Genomic DNA, 9,430 nt, shown 5'->3' with positions numbered 1-9,430 from the left:
GGTAGGGTCCTGACCTGCCTTCTTGCTGCAGCCAATGATCCCCTTGGAACCCAGCTCTGGGGGTGACGCTCCCCTGCCCCCTGCTGACCTGACGGCCTTGCTCGCTGCCACCAACTGAGCCTGTCCCAAAGCCTCCTTCCAGCAAGCCAGGCCACACACCACCTGGCCTCCTCCTAGGGTCCCCATTCACTTTCCCTCCTGGAGCTCCCACCCTTAAGGCCTCCTACCAGAGAAGCTCTGTCTCCCTGCTTGGGGAACACATCTCCCACTCTCTGGGCAGAGGGGACACTGCCCTGGGCTTCATTCCCATTGCCCCTCTTGCTCAGCTCACCCCAAGGCGGGCGACCCCTACACAGGTGCTGCTTCTCTGGGATGACTCATATTTCCAGAGTGTGATCCCTCCAGGTGGGAGCTTGGCCCACCGGGACCGAGTGGGTCGAGCTAAGAAAAATGGCATGTAAATAATTTTTAATATGTTGAGGGACATTAAAAATGCATTGGGAAAGCTGGCTATTTAAAGGAATGGCCTAGGGAATCATTTCCTAAAAATGAGATCCTCTTCTTAATGGGGATAATCACTCCCTAATTCGTAGAGTGCCCGTGTTTGAATCTTCATTGACGACATTGCCTCCCTTAATATAAAGAACATCTTACAAGGACATTCTCTGTTGCCAGAAGCTTTATTCCCAGGGGCGGTCATAACGCCAATGAGCGGGTGGGCCAGAAAAGACAATGAAATATTAAGTAAAATTGTCAATTGTCAATTGTCTGAGAAACTATGAAGTACATTCGTAAGTGGCTTTGCTGGAGGTAAGGGCTTACTGCCCAGCCAGAACGGTATACGTGCTTTGCGGGGCTCAGGACCAAAGTACAGGGCCCTTGTCCAAAAATGGTTAAGAATTTCAAGGCAGGGCACCTGGGGGGCTCAGTGGTTGAGCATCTGCCTTCAGCTCAGGGCGTGATCCTGGGATCCTGGGATCGAGCCCCACATCCTGACTCCCTGCTCAGTGGGGAACCTGCTTCTCCCTTTCCCTCGGCCCCTCCCCTCCACTTGTGCTCTCTCTGTCTCTCTGTCTCTCTCTCTCTCTCTCAAATAAATAAATAAATAATTTAAAAAGAAAAAAAAAAAGAAATTGTAAGGCAGCGACAGCAGAGCATTAAGCCAACCACAGCCCCTCCAAGCACCAGACACTGTGCCAGTGCCCGGGTGGCACATTCCCCGAGCCAGCCTTCGACTGGGGATCCTGTGGCTCTGAGCCCTGGATTGTGGAACACATAGATGACGGATGTCACTGGCATGGGAGTGAGAGGGAGGTCCCAGGGGACCCCAGTACTTGGGTGAGATTTTGTGACAGTTCCCAATCGATCCTCCGAAACACAGCTTCAACATCACTGGCCTGGTGTGGCACTGGCCACCCTTCCACAGCCCGCCTGGGCATCACATGCACTCTCACGCCATCGCCTGTACCCCCACCGTCCTGCACAGAGCAGGCTCCTCCACACAGAGCCTGGCCCCCTGGAGGAGCTCGGTGGTCCTTGAGCACAAGAGTGAAGGAGCAAATGAAAGGGTGGACAGAGCATGTGAGTGTGAGCACAGGCAGGTTGGGTGGGGGGGACCCTCTTTCTCACCCTCCTCCCCCCACCTTCCTTCCTGCACAACTCTGAGCCTGTTTGGACTCGTCCCCACCTCCCTGGGGGCTCTGGTCTCTTCCACTGGTGTCCCCTTGTTCCTCTGAGCTGGACTTGGTCTGGATGGCTTGCTGTGGGTCCAGTGTCAGGTGGCTCCCCACTCTTTTTGCATCCAGCTCCCCTGACACAGGGTGGAAGGACACACAATAAGGCACAGAGTTAGGGGGCTGTTACTGTGGGGCAGCATGTCACTGAGGCTCAGAGTCTTCCTCCCTGCTCACTCTGGCCAGGGCCTTCCTTCACGGACCAAGGCAAACAAGGCGGGGAGCCCTCACTGGGACCCTCTGAGATGCTGACAGGTGTGCCCCAGAACCCTCTAAAGGCAAATGCTCTCTGCAAGGTTGGCGGACTTCAGCACAGAAGTTGAAGGCAGGACTGGAGGGAGGATGGAAGCCTGGGGAAGCACAAGGAGCAGCTGCAGGGGGTCTGCACTAAGACTCCCAGCTCTCCCCACTAGGTTCAAGGGCGGCAAGGGTTGGGGGCGCCTCTGAGCTTCATATGCGCTCCTCTCCCCCTGGCACTTGCAAGACACACGGAAGTTCAGGTGGGGACAGAGCACACGGTCCTGGGGGAGTTTTTTGACTCTGTGGCCCACACTCACATAGAGAGAAACCAGTCCCTCCCAGGATCCTTAGGGCTTTTGCCAGCCTAGGGCCAGGATGAACTCTGGGGCTGGGACCCAAAGGGACTTGGGGCCCAGGGCCACTCTGCCCTGCTTCTTCCAAAAAGCCCCCCTCTGCCAACACAACTGGTTGACCAGACATGGGCTCAAAGAGGCTGGGGTGGGTGCGGGGTGTCCCCTCCCAAGAGGTCAGGGCACTTAGAAACTCCCTGCCAGGGGGTACCTGGGGGGCTCAGTCAGTTAAGCAGCCGACTCTTGATTTTGGCTCAGGTTGTGATCTCTGGGTCCTGGGATCGAGCCCCGAGTCAGACTCCATGCTTAGTGGGGAGTCAGCCTGAGGATTCTCTCTCTCTCTCTCTCAATTCCTCTGCCCCTTCCCCTGCCTTTCTCTAAAAGGAAGGAAGGAAGGAAGGAAGGGAGGAAAGAGAGAGAGAGACAGAGAGAAAGAAAGAAGAAAGAAAGAAAGAAAGAAAGAAAGAAAGAAAGAAAGAAAGAAAGAAAGAAAGAAAGAAAGGCAGTCGCAGTCCCTGCAGGCCCCCATGCAGCCTGCAGGCTCCAAACATCTACCTCTTTTCAACTAGCGAGCTGGGGGGTGAGCCCAGGCCTGGAGAAGGCAGGCGAGCCCAGCAAGCAGGCCCCTGGCGGTGTCCCCAAAGCCTGCTTCCGAGGGTCCTACTCAACCCCTATCGGACGGGCAAGCAAGGGGATGGCTGGTGTAGGGCGGGTAAGGGACTTACAGGTGCTGCCCCTTTGTCCACTCCAGCTGACCCCTGGGGTGCCCCTCCCGTGTTTCTAACCCCCCCTTCCCACCGCCTTCCTCAGGAACTCACCAAGACTGCACCTCCCTCTGAACTTCAGAAACCCCTCTTCCCCACAGCCCGCCCCCCACCTCCCCATGTGAATGCTCAGGGCTGCAGCTCCTTCCTCCCCACACTTCTCCTGCCCCCTGCCTCCTCTTCCCCAGGCACCTGAGAGCTCACATTGATCCCCATCACTCTTCTCCTTCGGAAACAAACCCACCCCCACTCTGCAACGAAAGCTCCAGGAAAGAACTTCGAGGAAATGTGGTGCAATCCCCAGCAACACCAAAGAAACAAATTTTAGGATTCTAAGAAAGAGATTTTTATTTTTCCACTTCCCACTGCTGGTCTGTGCTTATCAGAAGAGCTGTTGGGTTGGCTTTTTTTTTACTCTATGTTGTCCTAGTGATTTTCCAGAATGGATGTTCACACCCCTCTGTGTGTACAAGCTGAAACACTGTCCGAGTAATAACATCTCCCGTCGATAGCATGCCTGAGCATTGGTGGGCTTCTTTGGCATTCAGAATCTTAGCTGACCTGCGCCTGACACGGTCCGGTGGTTTTATTACTCCCAGTGACAGATGAGGGCATGGAGGCCCAGGGTCAGTACCGTCCTTAGAGCCTTGGGGCCAAGGGGGCCCCTGCCTCGTGGGGCCTGCGCTTCTTACTGCTCCCTTCTGCATTTTTCTAAGTCACCCACCAGGGCTGGAACCGACCTCGCCAGCAGGGAAGGGGTGGAGGAGCGTCCTGGCATCTGGCTGGGGTACCTCAGTCCTGGACAGCGTCCTGTGTGGGGCCTGGCCTCTGTTTCCCCCCTCTGGGTGCTATCCAACCTTCTAGCTGGCACGTGGGGTTGACCAGCTGCCCCAAGGAGTTCCAGGCCTGAGTCTATGGGATCATTCTGGGGCTTCATGGCCAGCTTAGTATTTCTCTTGCAGGCGGATGTGTTGGTTTTGGGGTGACTCCCATTCATGTCGGACACTAAACTAGTGGAGGACTCCAGGCTACTGATGGTCCACTGCCAGCCCTTGGGCTTGAGCTGTGTGGGGACCACACGTTGGCTTTCGCCTGAGCACATTCCGACTGGTGCCATCTCTGGTCTACAGCATCACCTGTCAGAGGGTCCTGCCCAGGGCCACCCCACCTCCTCCAAGGGCTTTCCAGATGGTTCATTGTCCCACACACCCATGGTCCTTCCAATGCCCCTGATCAATACTCTGAACCCGTGCTCTTCCAGGTGAGTCGTAGACCATGCTGCCGAGGGACAGCCCCTCCTTGTGTGAAAGGGACCCCTCTTCTTGTTCTACCCACGGCTCCTCGGCCATCGTCCCTGTCGGTGGCAGTGTGCGGGAGGCAGAGGTGTGGTCAGCGGTGAAAGAGATGGAGCCCAAATCCTTCAGGAGACACCGACAGAGACGAGATGGCTCTCTGTCCGCGTTGTGAAGTTCAGAATGGCAAAATCAACACGAGCAGAAAACAAGCTGTCATTCATCGTTTTGTGCCTCCTCTGGCAGATGTCCACATGAGTATCATTCACAGAGCAGAGTGACAACCTCTGAGAGAGTCCTGGAGCCAGGACCACTGGGGAGGGGAGTCAGGTGGGTGACGCACCATCACGGGTCCTCATGGGACCGGTCCTGGGCAACTGCAGAGGAGAAAGGTCTCAGTGCAGACAGGCTCCGAGGATCCACGGCCTTGCGGGTGAGAACAGTGTCACTGCCTTTTTCTTGCTGTCGGAGGCATGAAACTTCCCAGGATCGGTGCATTTGACAAGGAACACGGAGGGCTGGTTCCTGGATCTGAACAGGAAGCGAGGGCCCCCAGAATCTTCATGCACAACCGGCTGGCAGATACGTTAGCAACTCTTCTCTACCATTATTCTAAATCTAAACCACTGTACCTCTCATAGGCCCACGGATCTGCAATGTGTCTTTTAATGACATTGTTTCTATTGGCGGCCGGGCTGCCCCTGTACTCTGCTGGGACTGAAGCCCCATCCCAGTGCCCCGGGGGGGTTCTAGTTGCAAATACTCTGCTCCTTAAGACACTGGATTTGAAATGTATCCTCCCCACCAGAGAAGCAGGACTTGCCTTTATCTGATGACATGTTGTCATCCAACAGTGATTCTGTTCCTGCTGTGGGATATCCAACCGTGAGATGCAGGGTCACCACTCTGAACTCAGTGGTTGGGGTGGAGGCTGCAGGTGCATGTGAGTGGGATGGGGGGCCCAGCAGCCCGGACCTGAGCAGGAAGAGACGTGTCCAGTGTGCAGCCTGGAGATCCGGGGGGGCTTCTGGCAGCAGGTGGCTTGAACTGCATTCAGAGGATGAGGGGGGTGGAGTGAGATACAGGCATGGGAGAGGTGAACGAGGGGGAAACTGAACAGTGACCCCAATGACCTCCACGTCCCAGGCCCAGAATCTGATTGTGACCTTATATGGCAGAGGCCTCCTGCAGATGACCCAGGTGGGCCCCAAGTCATCATGAGGATCTGTATAAGAGGGAAGCAGAGATGGGAGCAGTTAGGTGGAGGAAGGGGCCCCAAGCCAAGGAGGACAGGCCGCCACTAGAAGCTGAAAAAGCCAGGAAACTGATTCTCCCCTGGAGTCCCCAGGAGGAACCAGCCTTGTCAACCCTTGGCTCAATCCATTGAAACCAATTTCAGGCTTGTGGCCTCCAGAAAAGGAAGACAATACGTTTGTGTTGTTTCAATTTTTTTAAAGGATGTTATTTATTTATTTGAGATGGAGAGAGCATGTGAGCCGGGGGGAGGAGGAGGAGGGGCAGAGGAAGGAGGAGAAGCAGACTCCCCACTGAGCAGGGAGCCCAATGTGGGGCTCCATCCCAGGACCCCAGGATCATGACCTGAGCCCAAGGCAGATGCTCAACCGACTGGGCCACCCAGGTGCCCCTGTGTTGTTTTTAAATTTTTGATAATTCATTACAGCAGCCACAGGAGACCAACTCACAAGAGAACCCAGATCTGGGGTGAGGACTGGACCCAGCTGTGTGGGCTCTCTCTTGCTTCCAGGGTCTTTTGGGCAGCCCCACCCCCTCCATCCCCAACCTCTGCCTTCACAAAGTGAAGGTCCCTTCCATCTCCACATGGCCCTCTCTGGACTTGGACCACCCTCTAGGGCTTTCTCCAGGGGAGCTCCCCTGGCTGCCCTCTGTATTACAAATGTGGGAACTCTTTCCCAGTTTGGGCTCCGGTTTTCTTGTCCTCCGACTGCTCAGTCCCTGTTACAAAGCTCTCTACCTCTGCTTGCTCCTTCCGCCACTGACCTCATTGTCACCTCAAGGGCCCTTCTGCCTCCTGAGTAGGTCTGACTCCGTCAAAGCTCACTGTGCAACTGCCCGGACTTAGCCAAGTCTGCCCAAGACTGCCCAGCCCGACCCTGGGGAGAGAGCTCAGCTCAGCTACACAGTGTGAGGGGATCGTCCACACGGGACCATGCTCCCCTCGGACACCACCTCCAAGTCCAGGGGTTCCCCAAACCATTCTCGGTTTTGATCATTCATTAAGAAGAACGCCCTGGAAGCCGTTACGCTCATGGTAGTGGTCTCCTACGGGGAAAGGATGTAAGATGGAAACCAGTCAAGGGAAGGGACTTGTGGGGCAGTCCAGAAGAGTTCCAAACCCGAAGCTTCCATTGTATTCCCAGCATCTTACCTTCCTGGCGTCTGGGTGACAATAAGCACAGAGTATTGCCAATCTGGAAGCTCAACTGAGTTTGGGTATCAGGACTTCCTGCTGGGGCTTCGTTCCACAGCCAATACTCATGATTGAACTCAGTCTCCAGCAGCCCCCACCTGCAGGTTGGACTGATGCCTCTTGGTCCCAGGGGCTCACCGTGAGCCACCTCTTGAACCTCATAAACTGCTGGGGGTGGGGGCTCTGAGGGAAAACCCCCAAGAATAATAAAGACACTCCTGTCATTCTCAGGAAACTCCTAGGGTTTAGGGATAATCTCCCAGAAGCTGGGGACAAAAGCCAGAACTCTCTGGGGAAGGCCAAATGTTTTACTACACAATGACCTTGGGCCACTCAACCTCTCCAGATGGGGCTTCCTCATCTATCAAAACCACAGATCAGATCCAATCAACAGGATGGTTCTTCCAGTTCTGGAATGCCACCATCCTGTGGGCCTTTGGTCCCGATGCTCTTTATTCAATCACAATGGATCCCTCAGAGCTGTCCCTTTATCAGTGTGATGGAGTTATTCCCCTGAAGTGAGCTCCACCTCCAGTTCCTGCCCACCCCCCACCCCCACAATCTGCTTGGAGCTGGGGGCAGTTAGGGACTCAGATACCTCACTGCCTGCCTCCTTTGCCAGATAACTTACCACCATGCTAACAACTGAGAGAGACCCTCTATTGTCATACCTCTTGTTCTGGAGAGCTGCTTGATTAGCTCTTCCTTTGTTCCTGATGTTACTCCATTTCATTCATAACAATAAACTTTCTCCTTAAAAAAAAAAAAAAGATTTTGATGAGACAGATGGATTTTAAACATTTTAATCAATATATACTTGAGCTATTCCTTAGTTATTCCCTGTCCATTATCCACTCAAAAGCAACTCAATCACATTATACTCTAATACTTTATTCGGTTAAAGACCATAACAAATTTGTGCTCTGGCCATGCATCTGTTCTCACCACTGCTTTGCATAAACTTGTATGTCCTGACGTGCAGTTTCCTACAGATTACCCCAGTTAGACCCAGGAGCAATCCGGGAACCTGTTACGTGGAAGGGCCAGCTTCTAAGAAGGGCCGTGGCCACTCGGATCCTAATAAAAAATGTCTGATGTCTCTCAGTTAAAGATACCCCGCAAGAACGAAAGCCTGTGTATGCATTCACTCACTAAATAAGCTTTATTTGAGAGTTGACCGTGTGACGGGTAATGAGCTAGAGGATTTCTAAAGTTGTCTCCCAGTTACTAGTTGTGTCCGTTCAATGGTTTTTGAAAAGTCACTTGCTCAAAACAGGTTGCAGGGCCATCTTCTCAAACTTCAGTGGGAAGCCCAGGGGGATCCTGTGAAAATGCAGGCTCCTTACAGCGGGTCTGGGGATGAGCCAGGCTGTCTAAACAGCTCCCTGCATTGGAGTCCCCACCAGGCTAGTCTGCCGGGGTGCTGGCGCTGCCGTCACGGAGCACCACGGACTGGGCGGCCTACAACAGAAATATATCCTCACATAGTCTGGAGGCCAGAAGTCCAAAATCTTAATGTGGGCAGGGTGGCGCTCCCTCTGAAGGCTCCGGGCGGTGGTGGTGGGGGGTGTCCTTCCTGTCTCTTCCCACCTCTGGTGGCTGCCAGCGCTCCTGAGCTTGTGGCTACATCACTCCAGTCTCTACCTTTGCCACCGCATCTCCTTCCCCTCTTCATTCCCTCCTCTGCCCCCATGTCTCTCCTCTGTGTCCCTTCTAAGGGCTCTCTGTCATTGGATCCAGGGCCCACTCCGCTAATCTCACCTCGAGATCATTAACTCAGTTACTTCGGCAAAGACTTCTTCCAAATAAGGTCACATGCACCGCTTCTGGGAGTCAGGATGTGGGCATATCTTTTTTGGGAGGCCACCATTCAACCCCTTGCAGGTGGCCGAGCTGCTGCGGAGGTAAGGGACACAGGTAAAGCAAAGCCCTCACTGGGTGTCAGTTGCAGGGCAGTGGGGAGGGGGGACCCAGTCCAAGGCAACCTGGAATAGAGATCCAAAGGTGATGGGAGAGGAGCTCTGGGGCTCACCACCGGGACCTTACCTGCTCTCCAAAGTATCCTGGTTCAGTTAGCAACCGTGGGCAAGCAGGCTAAGCGGCCAGCTCCCACTGGGTGGAGGAAGCGGGTCTGCATCTGCTCTGAGTCAAAGAGGGATGAGGCCCTTGGCATGGAGTGAGGATAAGACAAGCAAATTGAAGTGAACCAGGAGGGGGTGATGGGCAGGGGGAAGGGGAGTGGGAGGTCCCAGCTTCTGGTGATGCAATGAGTAGGTCACAGAAAGGAAAGACACACGGGAACAGCCAATGGTATTGTGATAGGGATGTGCGGTGATGGATGGGAGCTGCACCTGTGGGGAGCGCGGCATAATGTGTAGATGTGCCCAGTGTCATACACCTGAAACTAGTGTAACGTTGTATGTCAGTTGTACTCAAATAAAAATAATAATAACTAATAAATCAGGCCTAGGATTAAACGAATAGAGGTGCATTAAACAGGGTAGTGCCAATACAAGACCAGGGCAAAGGAGCCAAATTGTGTCCAGAGGTTTTTTTTCTTTTTAAATATTGTTTTAAGGGCTCCTGGGTGGCTCAGTTGGTG

At 54.0% G+C, this 9,430-nt stretch overlaps 1 long non-coding RNA gene across 2 annotated transcripts; it reads right to left on the bottom strand.

Annotated features, from left to right (window-relative positions):
• Positions 1 to 3,308: 3,308 nt before the first annotated feature.
• On the bottom strand, positions 3,309 to 9,083 carry LOC144323549 (uncharacterized). 2 transcript variants are annotated; one of them, XR_013388945.1, is made up of 5 exons: positions 8,875 to 9,081; positions 7,500 to 7,581; positions 5,546 to 5,604; positions 5,203 to 5,426; positions 3,311 to 4,910 (listed from the first exon to the last, which is right to left on the bottom strand). It is a non-coding gene; the product is annotated as an uncharacterized LOC144323549 (long non-coding RNA). The 2 variants fall into 2 exon arrangements; XR_013388944.1 differs by having other exon boundaries at positions 3,309 to 5,426; positions 8,875 to 9,083.
• Positions 9,084 to 9,430: the final 347 nt, after the last annotated feature.

Source organism: Canis aureus, chromosome 11 (assembly GCF_053574225.1).
Source record: "Canis aureus isolate CA01 chromosome 11, VMU_Caureus_v.1.0, whole genome shotgun sequence".
NCBI classification, from domain to species: domain Eukaryota; kingdom Metazoa; phylum Chordata; class Mammalia; order Carnivora; family Canidae; genus Canis; species Canis aureus.
This window is presented reverse-complemented; position numbering and strand designations above follow the sequence as displayed.